At 44.9% G+C, this 13,735-nt stretch overlaps 1 non-coding gene across 1 annotated transcript; it reads left to right on the top strand.

The window, feature by feature from the left end:
• Nucleotides 1-13,380: 13,380 nt before the first annotated feature.
• On the top strand, nt 13,381-13,493 carry trnal-caa (transfer RNA leucine (anticodon CAA)). Its single transcript has 2 exons — nt 13,381-13,418; nt 13,448-13,493. It is a non-coding gene; the product is annotated as a tRNA-Leu (tRNA).
• Nucleotides 13,494-13,735: the final 242 nt, after the last annotated feature.

Below are 13,735 nucleotides of genomic sequence, written 5' to 3'. Positions count from 1 at the left end.
AAATTAGTCCTGATTTACAATTTTTGGACATGGTTCATCTTAAAGAATTTTGTAATAAGTTTTAGTTTAGGAAAATCGTGCCCAGAAGCTACCAAAACTGGTAATGTTCACATTATGTGTAATGCAAAAGCAGTAGTTGGGGTGGGAAACAAAAGGCATTTCTTGGTATGAATCCTAAAACTTCATAGATGGCGTTCTAGGACTTCTCGCTTCAGATAAAGCTGTCAATACATCATAGATTTCTACTCAATCAATATCAGCAGTGTTATCACTACCGAACGCTGAATATAGATCCTGGCAATACTTCGTGAGATCTTCGTAAGAAAATCCAAAAAAGTACAGAAGCAATCAACGTTTCTTTTGGATCGAGAAGAGGATAATTATGAGACTCAAAATATGCCTGTCTTTTCTTTTTTCGAGGACAAATGGATTATTGAGGTGTAAAGATGGGTTCAAAACCAAAATCATCTGCTATTGCTGCTGTTTCTTTGATAGTTTCTTCAAATCCTTCAATTGATCATTGATATCGAGGAATAATATTATACAAATTGTGGTTTTCTGTTAATTGCCAATTTTATTGTAATTACATCTTCGTTTACAGATGTCTTGCATGTATCACAAGGTATAATAGTCGCCGTGTGTCCTCAGCTAAAATGTTTTAAAAAGTACGACAAAAGTTCAATATGCTTAACATCATTTATGGTTATATCTATATTAAAATGAAGGTAAATATACCAAGATATTAAAAAACAATTTTACAGTCCTAACCTAATAATGCTTGTGAAGTTTTCTAATAAATCCGAACTGTAATTTTGAAATATTATTGCTCATTACTTGCCCGGAGGAAGCCGGGTGGGTTTTGCTCTTGTCGCCCGACTTAGTGGCGTTATGACCATGGAACCAACTGCACCTGCTTTTTCTGAGATGCTTCCCCTCTCATGGCGAGATCTCGACTTCTTTAACACCTCTGGATAAAGATCTTCTGTGGAGCAGGTTTCAGACCTCTGCGTACAGCACCCTTGATGTCATTTTATTTTTACAGCAGCCGCATCCGGAAAGTTGTGTCTTTTACTTTTAATTTGAACAACAAAAATACATACAATACAAACGAGCACATAAAACGTATCAAGAAAATCGTCAGGGGTTCATGCTATAATACTGTACTGTTTTCAGGTTCCCTCAGGAAAAGGACAAGTGGCGACGTGATAGTTAACCAAGCGACAGCTTTATTCTTTTATCGAAACCACACAAAACCAAACACAGGACATACACACACACATGAGGAGACTGATGGAACACGTTCACATATTTAGGGTGGTAATTACTTAAGAACAGGCTATACACTTATAAGGCTACACAGGACACTAAAACTACTATAACACTATTCACATATGCAGAGTCAGCTGCTGGTCATCAAGCTGACCCTCAGACTCTCCCCGGCTACAACTCCCAACCTGCTCCACGGTACCATGAGTGCCTAGGTGCACTTCCTCCTCACCACCGGGCCAGGGGGGTTACACTGTCCCCACCTGAAGCGTCTGGCGTCCCGCCGACATCGAACACCCCCCTCAGGCTATACTCATACTAGGCTAAAGGCTGTGGAACTCTGCGTGAGCAGCTGTTACGAAGCGGTGGTTGCTGGCGGCCCGCGGTCACCCCATTGTCGGTCGGCTCCGGCCCTGGCTGCTCCTCCGGAGCCTCCCCGCGGGGCTCCTCCTCCCGGTCCCAGTAGGGGGCCAGGCGGTCTCGGTGCAGAACCACCACTCTCCCCTGGTAGCAGTCCTTGCCTACCACCCTGAGGACCTCAGCGGCCCCCTCCCACAAAGGCGCCAGCTTAGGTCTGAGGCCTTTGCGGCGGTGCGGGCTGTACACCCAAACCAAGTCCCAGGGCAGGAAGGCAGGCCCCCTGCAGAGCAGGTCGTAGTGCCGCTTCTGCCGGACTCCCGCCTGAGTCAGATGGGTCCGGGTTAAGCTGTCCGGTCGTAGTCCGGTCCAGCTGGTGGTGCCGACTCGTCTCCGGGCGGCGGGCCGAAGACCAGGTCCACCAGGGTTTGCATTTCCCGGCCCAGCATGAGTGAGGCCAGGGTACACCCGGTAGATTCCTGGACTGTGGTCCGATAAGCCCAGAGCTCGAGGGGGAGGTGGCGGTCCCAGTCCCGTTGGTGACAGGACACCAGGGAGGCCAGCTGGGTGGGGAGCGTCCGATTAAACCGCTCCACAGACCCGTCGCTCTGGGGATGCAGCGGGATGGTCTGAGTCTTAGAGATCCCCAGGCGCTGGCACACTCTGGCGAAGACCTGGGACTTGAAGTTACGCCCCTGGTCACTGTGTAACTCCTCCGGCACCCCCAGCCTGGCAAACATCCCCTCCAGTAGTGCATCGGCCACCGTGGGGGCACTCTGGTCCAGGAGGGCATAGGCCTCCGGCCACTTCGTGAAATAGTCCATTGCTACCAGGATATAGTGGTTTCTGGCCTCGGTGCGCGGAAACAGGCCCAAAACATCCACCCCCACCCGCTCCATAGGAGCCCCCACCTGGTGTTGTTGGAGGGGGGCCCGAGAGCACTCGAGGGGACCTTTCTGCGCCACGCACACCGCACACGTTTGGCAATACCGCCCCACGTCCCGGTGGCAAAGACCCCAATAAAAATGGCCTCGGAGACGCTGCAGGGTTTTTTTACAGCCGAAATCCCCCATGCCCGGCTGGCCATGCACCACTCTGAGCACAGCCGCGCGGAGCGACTGTGGCACCACCAGCTGCCACCATATCTCGCCACTGGAGGGTACCTGCCACCCCCGGCGCAGCACCCCGTCCTTTACCTCCAAGGCCTCCTACAGGACGCAGAGGGCCTTGACGGACTTTGGGTGCTGGGGGAGCTCCTCTCGCACAGGCCGCGCTCCTGCTGCCTTCCAGCGGAGCACCGGCCCCACGTCAGGATCAGCTGCCTGTTGCTGTGCCAGGTCTGACATGCCCACCCCCAGCAGCCCCTCCAGGGCTGTGGCCGAGGTGCTCGCCTCCGTCACTCTGCAGACGGCTCCCTCACACTGCTCCCACCGGGCGCAGTAGTGGCAGTCCGCAACCTCACAGGGGCGCCGCGAGAGAATGCCGGCATTGAGATGGCGAGATCCAGCACGGTGCACAACAGTGAAGTCATACTCCTGCAGGACCTCTATCCATCGCACCATCTGCGCCTCCGGCTCCTTAAAGTGGAGCAGCCAGGTGAGGGACGCATGGTCGGTCCTCAACAGGAATCGGGTCCCGAATAGGTATGGCCTGAAGCTCGCGACGGGTCACGCAGTAGTTCCTTATTCAAAGCCCGACTGTAGTAGGCAACTACCCGCTCCCATCTGGCCCCTCCTGTGCCAGCACCACGCCCACCCCCAAGTCACTTGCATCGGTATCCAGGATATACGGTAACCACGGATCGGGATAGGCTAGCACGGAGGGAATGGGAATGACAGTAAAGTGCCAGGGGCCCTGGCCGATGGAAAAGGCTGTCTTCGAGCGAGCATTGGGAGCGAGCGGTACCTGTCATTACCTGCTTAGTGAGCCCAAGATCTAATCAAGAATCGTATACAGCAACAGCATTTGGCGCATTGTTCCATACTCCGACCACTCTCGGTGTAAACAGGTCCCTCCTTGAAATGCACTGGTCTCTGCTTGAAATGCACTTTCCTGCATTTGCTTTGGTGTAACTGGCTTCCCCTGCATGGGCAAATGTGAAGAAGATCCTTAGTAAGTCATTGAAGAAAACCGAGAAGAGGTCGGAGTGGCCTCTGTCGTTCATCAACGATCCACTCAGGCAGTACTCCGCCGTTTGTTCACATCGATAGGCTTTTTTTTGCCTTCATTTGTGCAAGTAGTAAAAGCAGACACCCCTATTCTGCCGTGACACGGATTCGAACCGGGGTTGTAGCAGCCACAACGCAAAGTACTGACCACTATACAATCACGGCGAGTTACCAATACACACGTGCAGGGCAGAAAAGGCTGTGCTCTCTTCGTGTGACAGGAGTCGGAAAAGTCCTGATGTTGCATTTCAACTGAGCCCCAGTATACATCGACCCTTCGACACTCTAAGTGCAAACAGCAATTACAGTTTGCTTGCATGACACACGGAAGAAGGCTGCATGCTCCCATATGGGCTAGTGGTTAGGATTCCTGGTTTTCACCCAGGCGGGCCAGGTTCATTTCCCGGTATGGGAATGTGTCAGTTTTGCCTCCTGCTTTCCAAAAGATCAGCACCGTGTACGAAGGAGCCACACTAAAACCACTCGATCATGTGCAAAACGTGCAAGAAGAAGGGGCGCATGTTTCCAACCGAGGACCTCTCGCTTGTGAGCCGAAGTGATCATCACTGCAGCTCGGAAACCTGCAGGAGGTGGGAGGGGTGACTCTGGTAGATAGTGTTGACCTTCGGCAATAGGATTTATACTCTCCAAGATGATATTTGCACTTTCTGGAGAGGAGATTTTCTCCACTTCAGTAGCCCGATTGCGTCGATTGTGTGGAGAGGGCTGTAGAATGTGGCGCCGCCTTTCCTGCTCCGTCCATGACAGGCGTGTTGGTCTCTGGTGAGCACGGTCAATCGGCGCACTCCAACAAAGGCACTGGAAGCAGCTGAATAGCATTGGCGAAGCTCAGCACTGGGTCACTGTGCATGGTTTCCCATCGTTTCCGTTGTGTAGTGGTTCTCACGTTTGCCTCACACGCGAAAGGTCCCTGGTTCAAAACCGGGTGGAAACACAGTGGCCACGCTCACTGTTTGGGGATTCCTAGTGTGGGGATCTATGGGATCTGCACAGTGCATGTCGCAAAGCTTCCTGCTGTCACTTCAATGCGCATCCTGATGTCGAGTCGTGTGCTGTGCACAGGCTCTGAAAGTGATTAAAAGGTGCACGACGCTGTGAAAGAAAATGCAAAGAAGTGAAAGGCAGTCCTTTCTATAAGGAGGTAGAAGGAGAGCAACTCGCTGTCGGGGAATCAAACCACGGTCTCTAACGAGGAAGACATCGCTCTCTGTCTCCCGGTATTTCACATCTGAACGGAAAACACAAACGACCAACTCGGAATGACATGCTTTTGATGCTTTTCAAAGCCTTCTTTGTGCACGACAACTGCGCCGCCTAGCAGATACAGCTTCGGCTGTGGAGACTTGTTCGGCTGGCGTTCTGGGAGTCGCGTTTTTCAGAATTGTATTGAGATCGTTTTCCACAGAGCTCAGATGTCAAAGCACAGCAGCAGCTCTTCACAGCGATCATCTATAACGCCCTTTCTCCCGCAGCTCCGTCCTTATTGGAAGGAAGCAAGAGTGAAGTAGTGCAGGGAAATAGACTGTGTGTAGTGTCTATGTGAGTATTAATGATCATGACATTACTGATAGTTTCAGTATTAATGCTAGTATTCATGTTAATATTAGTGAGAGTATATCTGGTAGTTTTACTAATAATACAAGTATACATGTGACTTTGTGATGATAGATACTTTTAAATTTAGTTTTAATGCTAGTTTTCATGTTAAATTTAGTGATAATTATACTGTTAGTGTCAGAGTATTAACACTCATCATCATGTTAGGTTTCATGACAGTATTACTGTTATTATACATATTATTAGTCTAGTAGTTGTTTTTGTCAGTGTTAGTAACAATGATAGGGTTTGATGATAGTGTTAGTGTTGTAATATTGGCAGTATCTGCATTAGTGTTAGTTATAGTGTATCTGTACCTAAGAGTGGATGCGGTGTCTATGTGTGTACAGATGCAGCCATTCAAAGTGAGCGGTACAGACACGTACCGCAGGTAAGATGACACGGGGTACCGCGGTGCGTGATTGGTTGACCGACAGGGGCACTCGTGGTCCGTTGGTCTGTCGTAGAAAGACTTACTGTAAACGTCTTTACTGTGCCCGTTGTAGATATTGAATTTTACCACTGAAGGGAAATCTTAGTAGCTGAGCATAAAAAGAATAGGAGCATACTGTAACGCGTGTGAAGGCCATAAACGATATTAATTTTGGAACATAAACATACAGTACATGGCTGGTCTTGGTACTTTAAAGAAAAAAATACACACCAGTATTCCATTTCTCCCTAAACATTGTAAGCTTCGAAGTCTTTAACTAACGTGATACTGGAGTCAACAAGCATACTTTTAGAATTTGATTAAAAGGGAATATAATATGGAATCGCGTATCTCAAGAATTTAATAACGGTATGATTATATCCGTGTACTGCGGCAGGGCTGTGTAGGGCTGTATCGCCTGCCTGTTCATGCGAGCTGTCTTGTAGCCTACTGGTCTAGGTGCGTGACTACCAGCTTGCAGGTTGTGTGTTCAAATCCAGCTGGTGCTGGACCTTCCAGTTTTATTTATTTATTTTTTAATCGCGTATATGGCGCTGAAATATGTGTGACACACTGGTGGCCTGACACGGTGAGGTGCCCTGGCGCCATATATTTCATGGATATTATGGAATATAATGGATGGATATCTTAGTTATCTTTCTAGTTCACAGGTTTGCATGCATAATTTAATTTTGAAAGCCACTGAGACATCAGGTACTACTGTTGTATTTATGAAAAAGAAACAAAACAAAAAACATACTAACAACTGTGCCATCCTACTCCTTAGTTAATACATTTTATTATTCATAAACAGTTAACATTGTTAGCAAAATATTTTGAATTATATTTAACCCTATTTTTTCTTTAGTTTTGTATTTAACTTATTATATGATAGTCAGACTTAATGTATATTTGAACAATGAAAATATATTTTTACAAGATTTTACATTAAGCACTTAAAATTATTATGGTTAATAATAGTAAACTGTAACATGCTGTAGCAAGATCGGTTAAACTGCGAAGAAAATGCTTTCAGAGAAAATGTTTCAGGTGTGAAGAACATAGATCTCCAATGCAATTTCAACCAAACCTGTTCCCACACACCCTGCCCCCACTACCATTAGAATATACACAAACATTTTAGCGTTTCATTCTGAGCAGAAGACCCTCACACCTGAAGAGTGCTGGCTGTGACGAATTAAACCGGTTTTACAGGTTTCAATCACAGACCATGTGACATGGGACTCAGTAAAGTAACACACAGCGCCACTGGATTTGATAATACCTAACCAAAATCCGCAATATGGAAACAGAACCTGTGTGATTGTTGATAGATGATGTACTCGTAACATTTTTTCAAGACGAACTACAACATTTAAAAAATGACTTGTATGTACTTGATATCTCTAATCAATCCACGGGTTCCAGCACAAAACAAAAGTAAAACGCATACCGTTTCGCGCTTCTTATTAGTTGCTCAAAAGTAATTTGACCGTATGAAATGCATAATATAAACCTAGAAACATATACGTGAGCAGTACTTAAGCACTGTAGTATCGGTGTTAAGACATACCTCTCAAATACTGTAAATCAAGTTAAAAATATCTCAAGACCGATTCTGGTCGTAATGAAACCATGCAAGGGAGTTTTTATGTCCGTTGCAGTTCTTTTGCAACATGAATATAATTATATCGTTATTAATTTCTTGAGATACGCGATTCCATATTATATTCCCTTTTAATCAAATTCTAAAAGTATGCTTGTTGACTCCGGTATCACGTTAGTTAAAGACTTCGAAGCTTACAATGTTTAGGGAGAAATGGAATACTGGTGTGTATTTTTTTCTTTAAAGTACCGAGACCAGCCATATACTGTATGTTTATGTTAACATTTCCCTTCAGTGGTAAAATTAGATATGAATATTCAATACTTAAACGGGCACAGTTAAGACATTAAATATACATATACATATTGTATACAGTACAGTTTGCATACGGTAATATGTTTATGTTACGCGATTAAAAAATAAATAAATAAAACTGGAAGGTCCAGCACCAGCTGGATTTGAACACACAACCTGCTAGCTGGTAGTCACGCACCTAGACCAGTAGGCTACAAGACAGCTCGCATGAACAGGCAGGGGAAACAGCCCTACACAGCCCTGCCGCAGTACACGGATATAATCATACCGTTATTAAATTCTTGAGATACGCGATTCCATATTATATTCCCTTTTAATCAAATTCTAAAAGTATGCTTGTTGACTCCGGTATCACGTTAGTTAAAGACTTCGAAGCTTACAATGTTTAGGGAGAAATGGAATACTGGTGTGTATTTTTTTCTTTTCATGATAGGTGTCGCATTTTAAATCATTTTCGTAGTTAGAAATTATGAAACGCCCAGTTAAAAGCAAGGAAGTTTTTATGCCCGTTGAAGTAAAACAAAATGCCTGACAAAGTATGGCTTGGACAGATTCCAAGTGCTTGTACAAATGTGCTTAAGAAATTATACTTTGAGTACACAGCTTGTCCAAAGTCATCCATTATTAATACTATTAGTAATATCTTCAGTAAAGGCTTTGATGCATAAATATTTCTGATAAAGGTAGGTTGTGTACTTTTGTCCAACTGAGCAATCTTGCTTTCATAAAATATACCAACATTTTAATGACTGATGATTAACATGCTGTAATACACAGTTCAAAATTAAAGGCTCAAATGCTGTACATGAGACGTTAAGCTCCCCCTGGCGGTTTTACAAGGCGACGCCGGATAGTTAGTCACGTGACACACGTGAACCGCGTGATACCCCGGTGGGCGTGTCGCGGTATGCCGCGAAATACCTCACCCATTTTGAATGGCTGCATCTGAACATCCCCGACATAGAAGGTTGTGGAAGTGACTTAGAGATGTGCAGGTGCTCACAGAACACAATCCATCTTTTGCATCTTTTTAGTGCTCTTGATTAAACTATGCATAGTAAAACAGCAGTACTGATGATTTTCATGGACTGATGCACACTTGTTCACAACTCCAGTGATAAAACCTTGTCTGTAAATATTGTAGAACGTAAAAGGGTGAAACAACGCTCCAACCGCAGGAATGGTAACAGAAAGGATAATTTTCTTATTTAATACGTCCTTTTGAGATGCCTTGTCAACGCACACAGACGTTAGAGCTGAACAAATATTTTGTACACAAGACGGCAGTGCGATATTAGAATTCCTGTCTTCTTGATGGATTCAGACTCCTTCTCAGAGGTCCATGCTCACCAAATAAGTTTACAGCTGTAGCGGCAATGCTTGTTAATAAGACAGAATTAAGCATTGCTGAGCTTTCCTAAATGAGGCCCCATCTCACTCTCCCTCTCTGTGGTGCAGCCACTGAGAAAGAATTCATGCAGGCTGATTTAAGATGTTTTCTTTTGATAAGGGACAGCTCTTAAACGGAGATGCACTTAGCTAAGCCTAACTATCATGATCAATGGTCATCCATTGGCGCCTATCTGTCTAGGGAGTGCTGAATGGACATCTGGACTGTATTCCTAAGTGTCAGGAGTAAGTGACTCATATCTCACCTTGATCAACCAATCAGGGATTGGCAGGGCGTGGTAACACCACGTGGGTCTCCAATGCCCGCCAAACTCTCAACCAATCAACACACATCTGTGTCTTGGTCAAAAAGGGAGCGCAAGCTCAGATCGGGGCTCTCCTTGGCCATTTCCGCGCATCCTCAGAGACAATCACGTGACAACTGCTGTTGTCTGCACTGGGACTTGGAAGCTCAGATCGGGGCTCTCCTTGGCCATTTTCGCGCATCCTCAGAGACAATCACGTGACAACTGCTGTTGTCTGCACTGGGACTTGGACTTTGTTCTAAGGGCGAGGCCGAGGATCCCGTACGTACTCAGAATTCTACCAACGTGAATGCTCTGCTTGATCAATGGCAGCCTACAGTTGGACCCCCGTCGACAACCTGAATAGCTTATTCAGAAGCAGCGCTGGTCCGGGAACGAACCAGCTTCTTCCCGGGCAAAAGAGTGACTTGTGAGGACTTGCGGTCACACTCTGTGCATAGATACTTTCTACTAGCCAGCCGGACTGCTGGTAGATCCCCTCGGAGCAACAACTGCCCTGCGCGCCGCAGTTAGATTCCTCCGCCCGTCCAACTCCGAGCTGCACCTCGACTGGTTGGCCGGTAGCCAGAGGACGCTGGGACAACGCCCATTGGACAACCGCTGGAACCGAGGCTGCAACAGAGCCTGTCAGCTGGTTTGGTGTTCGTGCCTGGAAATTCCAAATCCATACACAGTGGATAAGTAAACTCCATGTTCTACATTGCGTCTCGAGAATTCAATTGTAAATCAACACAAGTTGTTATCAATTTAATTCATGAGTATTGCATTTACTTCCGAGTTTAGAGTAACAGTGGGTAATAACACTAATTAGCGATTTGGTAACCGAACGATATATATTGACATATATTCTCTGTTGTGTATCTCTTTGTGTTTGCATCTCTTCGAGATTATATACAGTGCCTTGCGAAAGTATTCGGCCCCCTTGAACTTTTCAACCTTTTGCCACATTTCAGGCTTCAAACATAAAGATATACATTTTTTATTTTATGTGAAGAATCACCAACAAGTGGGACACAATTGTGAAGTGGAACGAAATCTATTGGATTTTTGAAACTTTTTTAGCTAATAAAAAAATGAAAAGTGGGGCGTGCAAAATTATTCGGCCCCTTTACAGCAAACTCACTCCAGAAGTTCAGCGAGGATCTCTGAATGATCCAATGTTGTCCTAAATGACTGATGGTGATAAATAGAATCCACCTGTGTGTAATCAAGTCTCTGTATAAATGCACCTGCTCTGTGATAGTCTCAAGGTTCTGTTGAAAGCGCAGAGAGCATCATGAAGACCAAGGAACACACCAGGCAGGTCCGTAATACTGTTGTGGAGAAGTTTAAAGCTGGATTTGGATACAAAAAGATTTCCCAAGCTTCAAACATCCCAAGGAGCACTGTGCAAGCGATCATCTTGAAATGGAAGGAGTATCAGACCACTGCAAATCTACCAAGACCTGGCCGTCCCTCTAAACTTTCAGCTCAGACAAGGAGAAGACTGATCAGAGATGCAGCCAAGAGGCCCATGATCACTCTGGATGAACTGCAGAGAACTACAGCTGAGGTGGGAGAGTCTGTCCATAGGACAACAATCAGTCTTACACTGCACAAATCTGGCCTTTATGGAAGAGTGGCAAGAAGAAAGCCATTTCTCAAAGATATCCATAAAAAGTCTCGTCTAACGTTTGCCACAAGCCACCTGGGAGACACCCCAAACATGTGGAAGAAGGTGCTCTGGTCAGATGAAACCAAAATCGAACTTTTTGGCCACAATGCAAAATGATATGTTTGGCGTAAAAGCAACGCAGCTCATCACCCTCAACACACCATCCCCACTGTCAAACATGGTGGTGGCAGCATCATGGTTTGGGCCTGCTTTTCTTCAGCAGGGACAGGGAAGATGGTTAAAATTGAGGGGAAGATGGATGCAGCCAAATACAGGACCATTCTGGATGAAAACCTGTTGGAGTCTGCAAAAGACCTGAAACTGGGACGGAGATTTATCTTCCAACAAGACAATGATCCCAAACATACAACAAAATCTACAAAGGAATGGTTCACAAATAAACGTATCCAGGTGTTTGAATGGCCAAGTCAAAGTCCAGACCTGAATCCAATCGAGAATCTGTGGAAAGAGCTGAAAACTGCTGTTCACAAACGCTCTCCATCCAACCTCACTGAGCTCGAGCTGTTTTGCAAGGAAGAATGGGCAAGAATTTCAGTCTCTCGATGTGCAAAACTGATAGAGACATACCCCAAGCGACTTGCAGCTGTAATCGCAGCAAAAGGTGGCTCTACAAAGTATTAACGCAAGGGGGCCGAATAATTTTGCACGCCCCACTTTTCATTTTTTTATTAGTTAAAAAAGTTTCAAAAATCCAATAGATTTCGTTCCACTTCACAATTGTGTCCCACTTGTTGGTGATTCTTCACATAAAATAAAAAATGTATATCTTTATGTTTGAAGCCTGAAATGTGGCAAAAGGTTGAAAAGTTCAAGGGGGCCGAATACTTTCGCAAGGCACTGTACCTTGTATATTGATAACCCTCACAGTAAGGTCTGCCGCTTGTATCCAGGCAGACTGGTATATTTTTGGTGCACAATTTATATTAATCACTGTATCTCGTGTATTGAACCCGTGTGTGTGCGTTGTTAGTTGTTCTGACGATTGATTTTCTAAAAGCCACAACGAACCACCTCGTGATTACTGCCTCAGTCTCAGTAATTGTCTCAGTAAACCCATCAAACCTCTACACAGCTAAGGAAGAGTAGCTCGGAAAATACCCAACTCAACAAGCGAGTGCGTTGGTTGCTCTTGCTCTTAATGCAAGGAGCTGTTTTTTATTTTGCATTAATTATTATTAACCAGAAACAGCTGCACAACTGGTCGCATTTGTGATTGTCACTTCTCTGCTTCAGCAAGGTCAATAAAAGACTCTGAAAGTAGTAGAGAAAAACTGAATTAAAATCATATTAGCAATTCTGAGCGATATCTGCATACAGGCAATCCAATAAGAACGTTGAAATCTTTGAATATCATCTCTCTATATATTGCGCTGCTTTTTACTTGGAGTAAAACTATTGGATTGAAGGGTTAAAATGTATTGTTGTTATTTGGAGAAATCAATGAACTCGTGATTTTATATGTTTTAAAAGACGGTCATGCGCACAGAAAAAAGACAGTGCTGATTATTTTTCTGGAGACGGAGCACTGATGACCTATCCGAGCCAATTGATAAAGCCCACCCAGTGGATACTCTAGCAGAACGTGGAAGAACGTTCACCATTGTAACCAAGGCAACCACAGGAACAACATCAAGAAGCACAGTTAATTCCCCATTTAAATCTTTCGTGTAAGGTATGCCATGTGAAAGCATGAAGTAGATCCCCTGATCTCTTTTGAACATGGACAAGGTATTTTTGATGGAGCGCTATGAGAAAAGATTTAATAAGCTACTCCTGCCGATGATTCAGCATAAAGAAGTAAAAGCTTCACAAACAAAAGCAGCTCGCTACCACAGCCAATATTAAATGTACTTGGTGGCACATTACTATTTGCACTGGCTCAAAAGTGGTCTCGGCAGACGTTGTTCCCTAATTTACGTAGCGCCAAAGAGCATTTCCATTGAGAAAAAAAAAATCTTTCTTGATGTTAAACATAGAGAGCCTGCCTTTTAGAAGTTCTCCCTCTAAACACCTTGTGCAGCCTCCCGACAGACTAACAAAAAGCGCCTTTTCACCAACTCAATTTATAATACGCCCCTCAAAACTCACAACCGAATAACAATCCATCCATATATTTGTTTTCCAAGATCCATTCAAGGCAACTTGGCTCTTCGCAAGCAAATCATTTCAGGATGGAAACTCAGTTTAGTCAACTACTGGTGCATTCAGCACACCACCTGCTCTCGCTTGTCAGGGTGGCCGAGTAGTCTAAGGCGCCAGACTCAAGGACATGTGTCTTTCCAGCTGGCTTGGGTGTTCTGGTCTCCAAATGGAGGTGTGGGTTCAAATCCCACTCCTGACAGCTTCTGCTTTTAGCTCTCTTGAATTGTTCCAGTGCTACAGTGAATGACTGAATTATAAAAGCAGCAGAAGAAAGCAAGCAACTCAGTGCAATTTGTGAGTATTCTGCACTGTTAAAATGCACAGGTTTTCATACTTTTTGGAATTCGTAGCTCAAGAAGTGACTCCTGTTTCATTTTCTATTCACCAACTGGATTTGTATTCCGCCCCTCACACCTCACAACAGAATAACAAACGGCTTCA

This window comes from Lepisosteus platostomus, chromosome 5 (genome assembly GCF_059453375.1).
Source record: "Lepisosteus platostomus isolate fLepPlt1 chromosome 5, fLepPlt1.hap1, whole genome shotgun sequence".
Taxonomy (NCBI): domain Eukaryota; kingdom Metazoa; phylum Chordata; class Actinopteri; order Semionotiformes; family Lepisosteidae; genus Lepisosteus; species Lepisosteus platostomus.
Note: the sequence above shows the minus strand (reverse complement) of the source record. Positions and strands in the feature narration are given on the sequence as shown.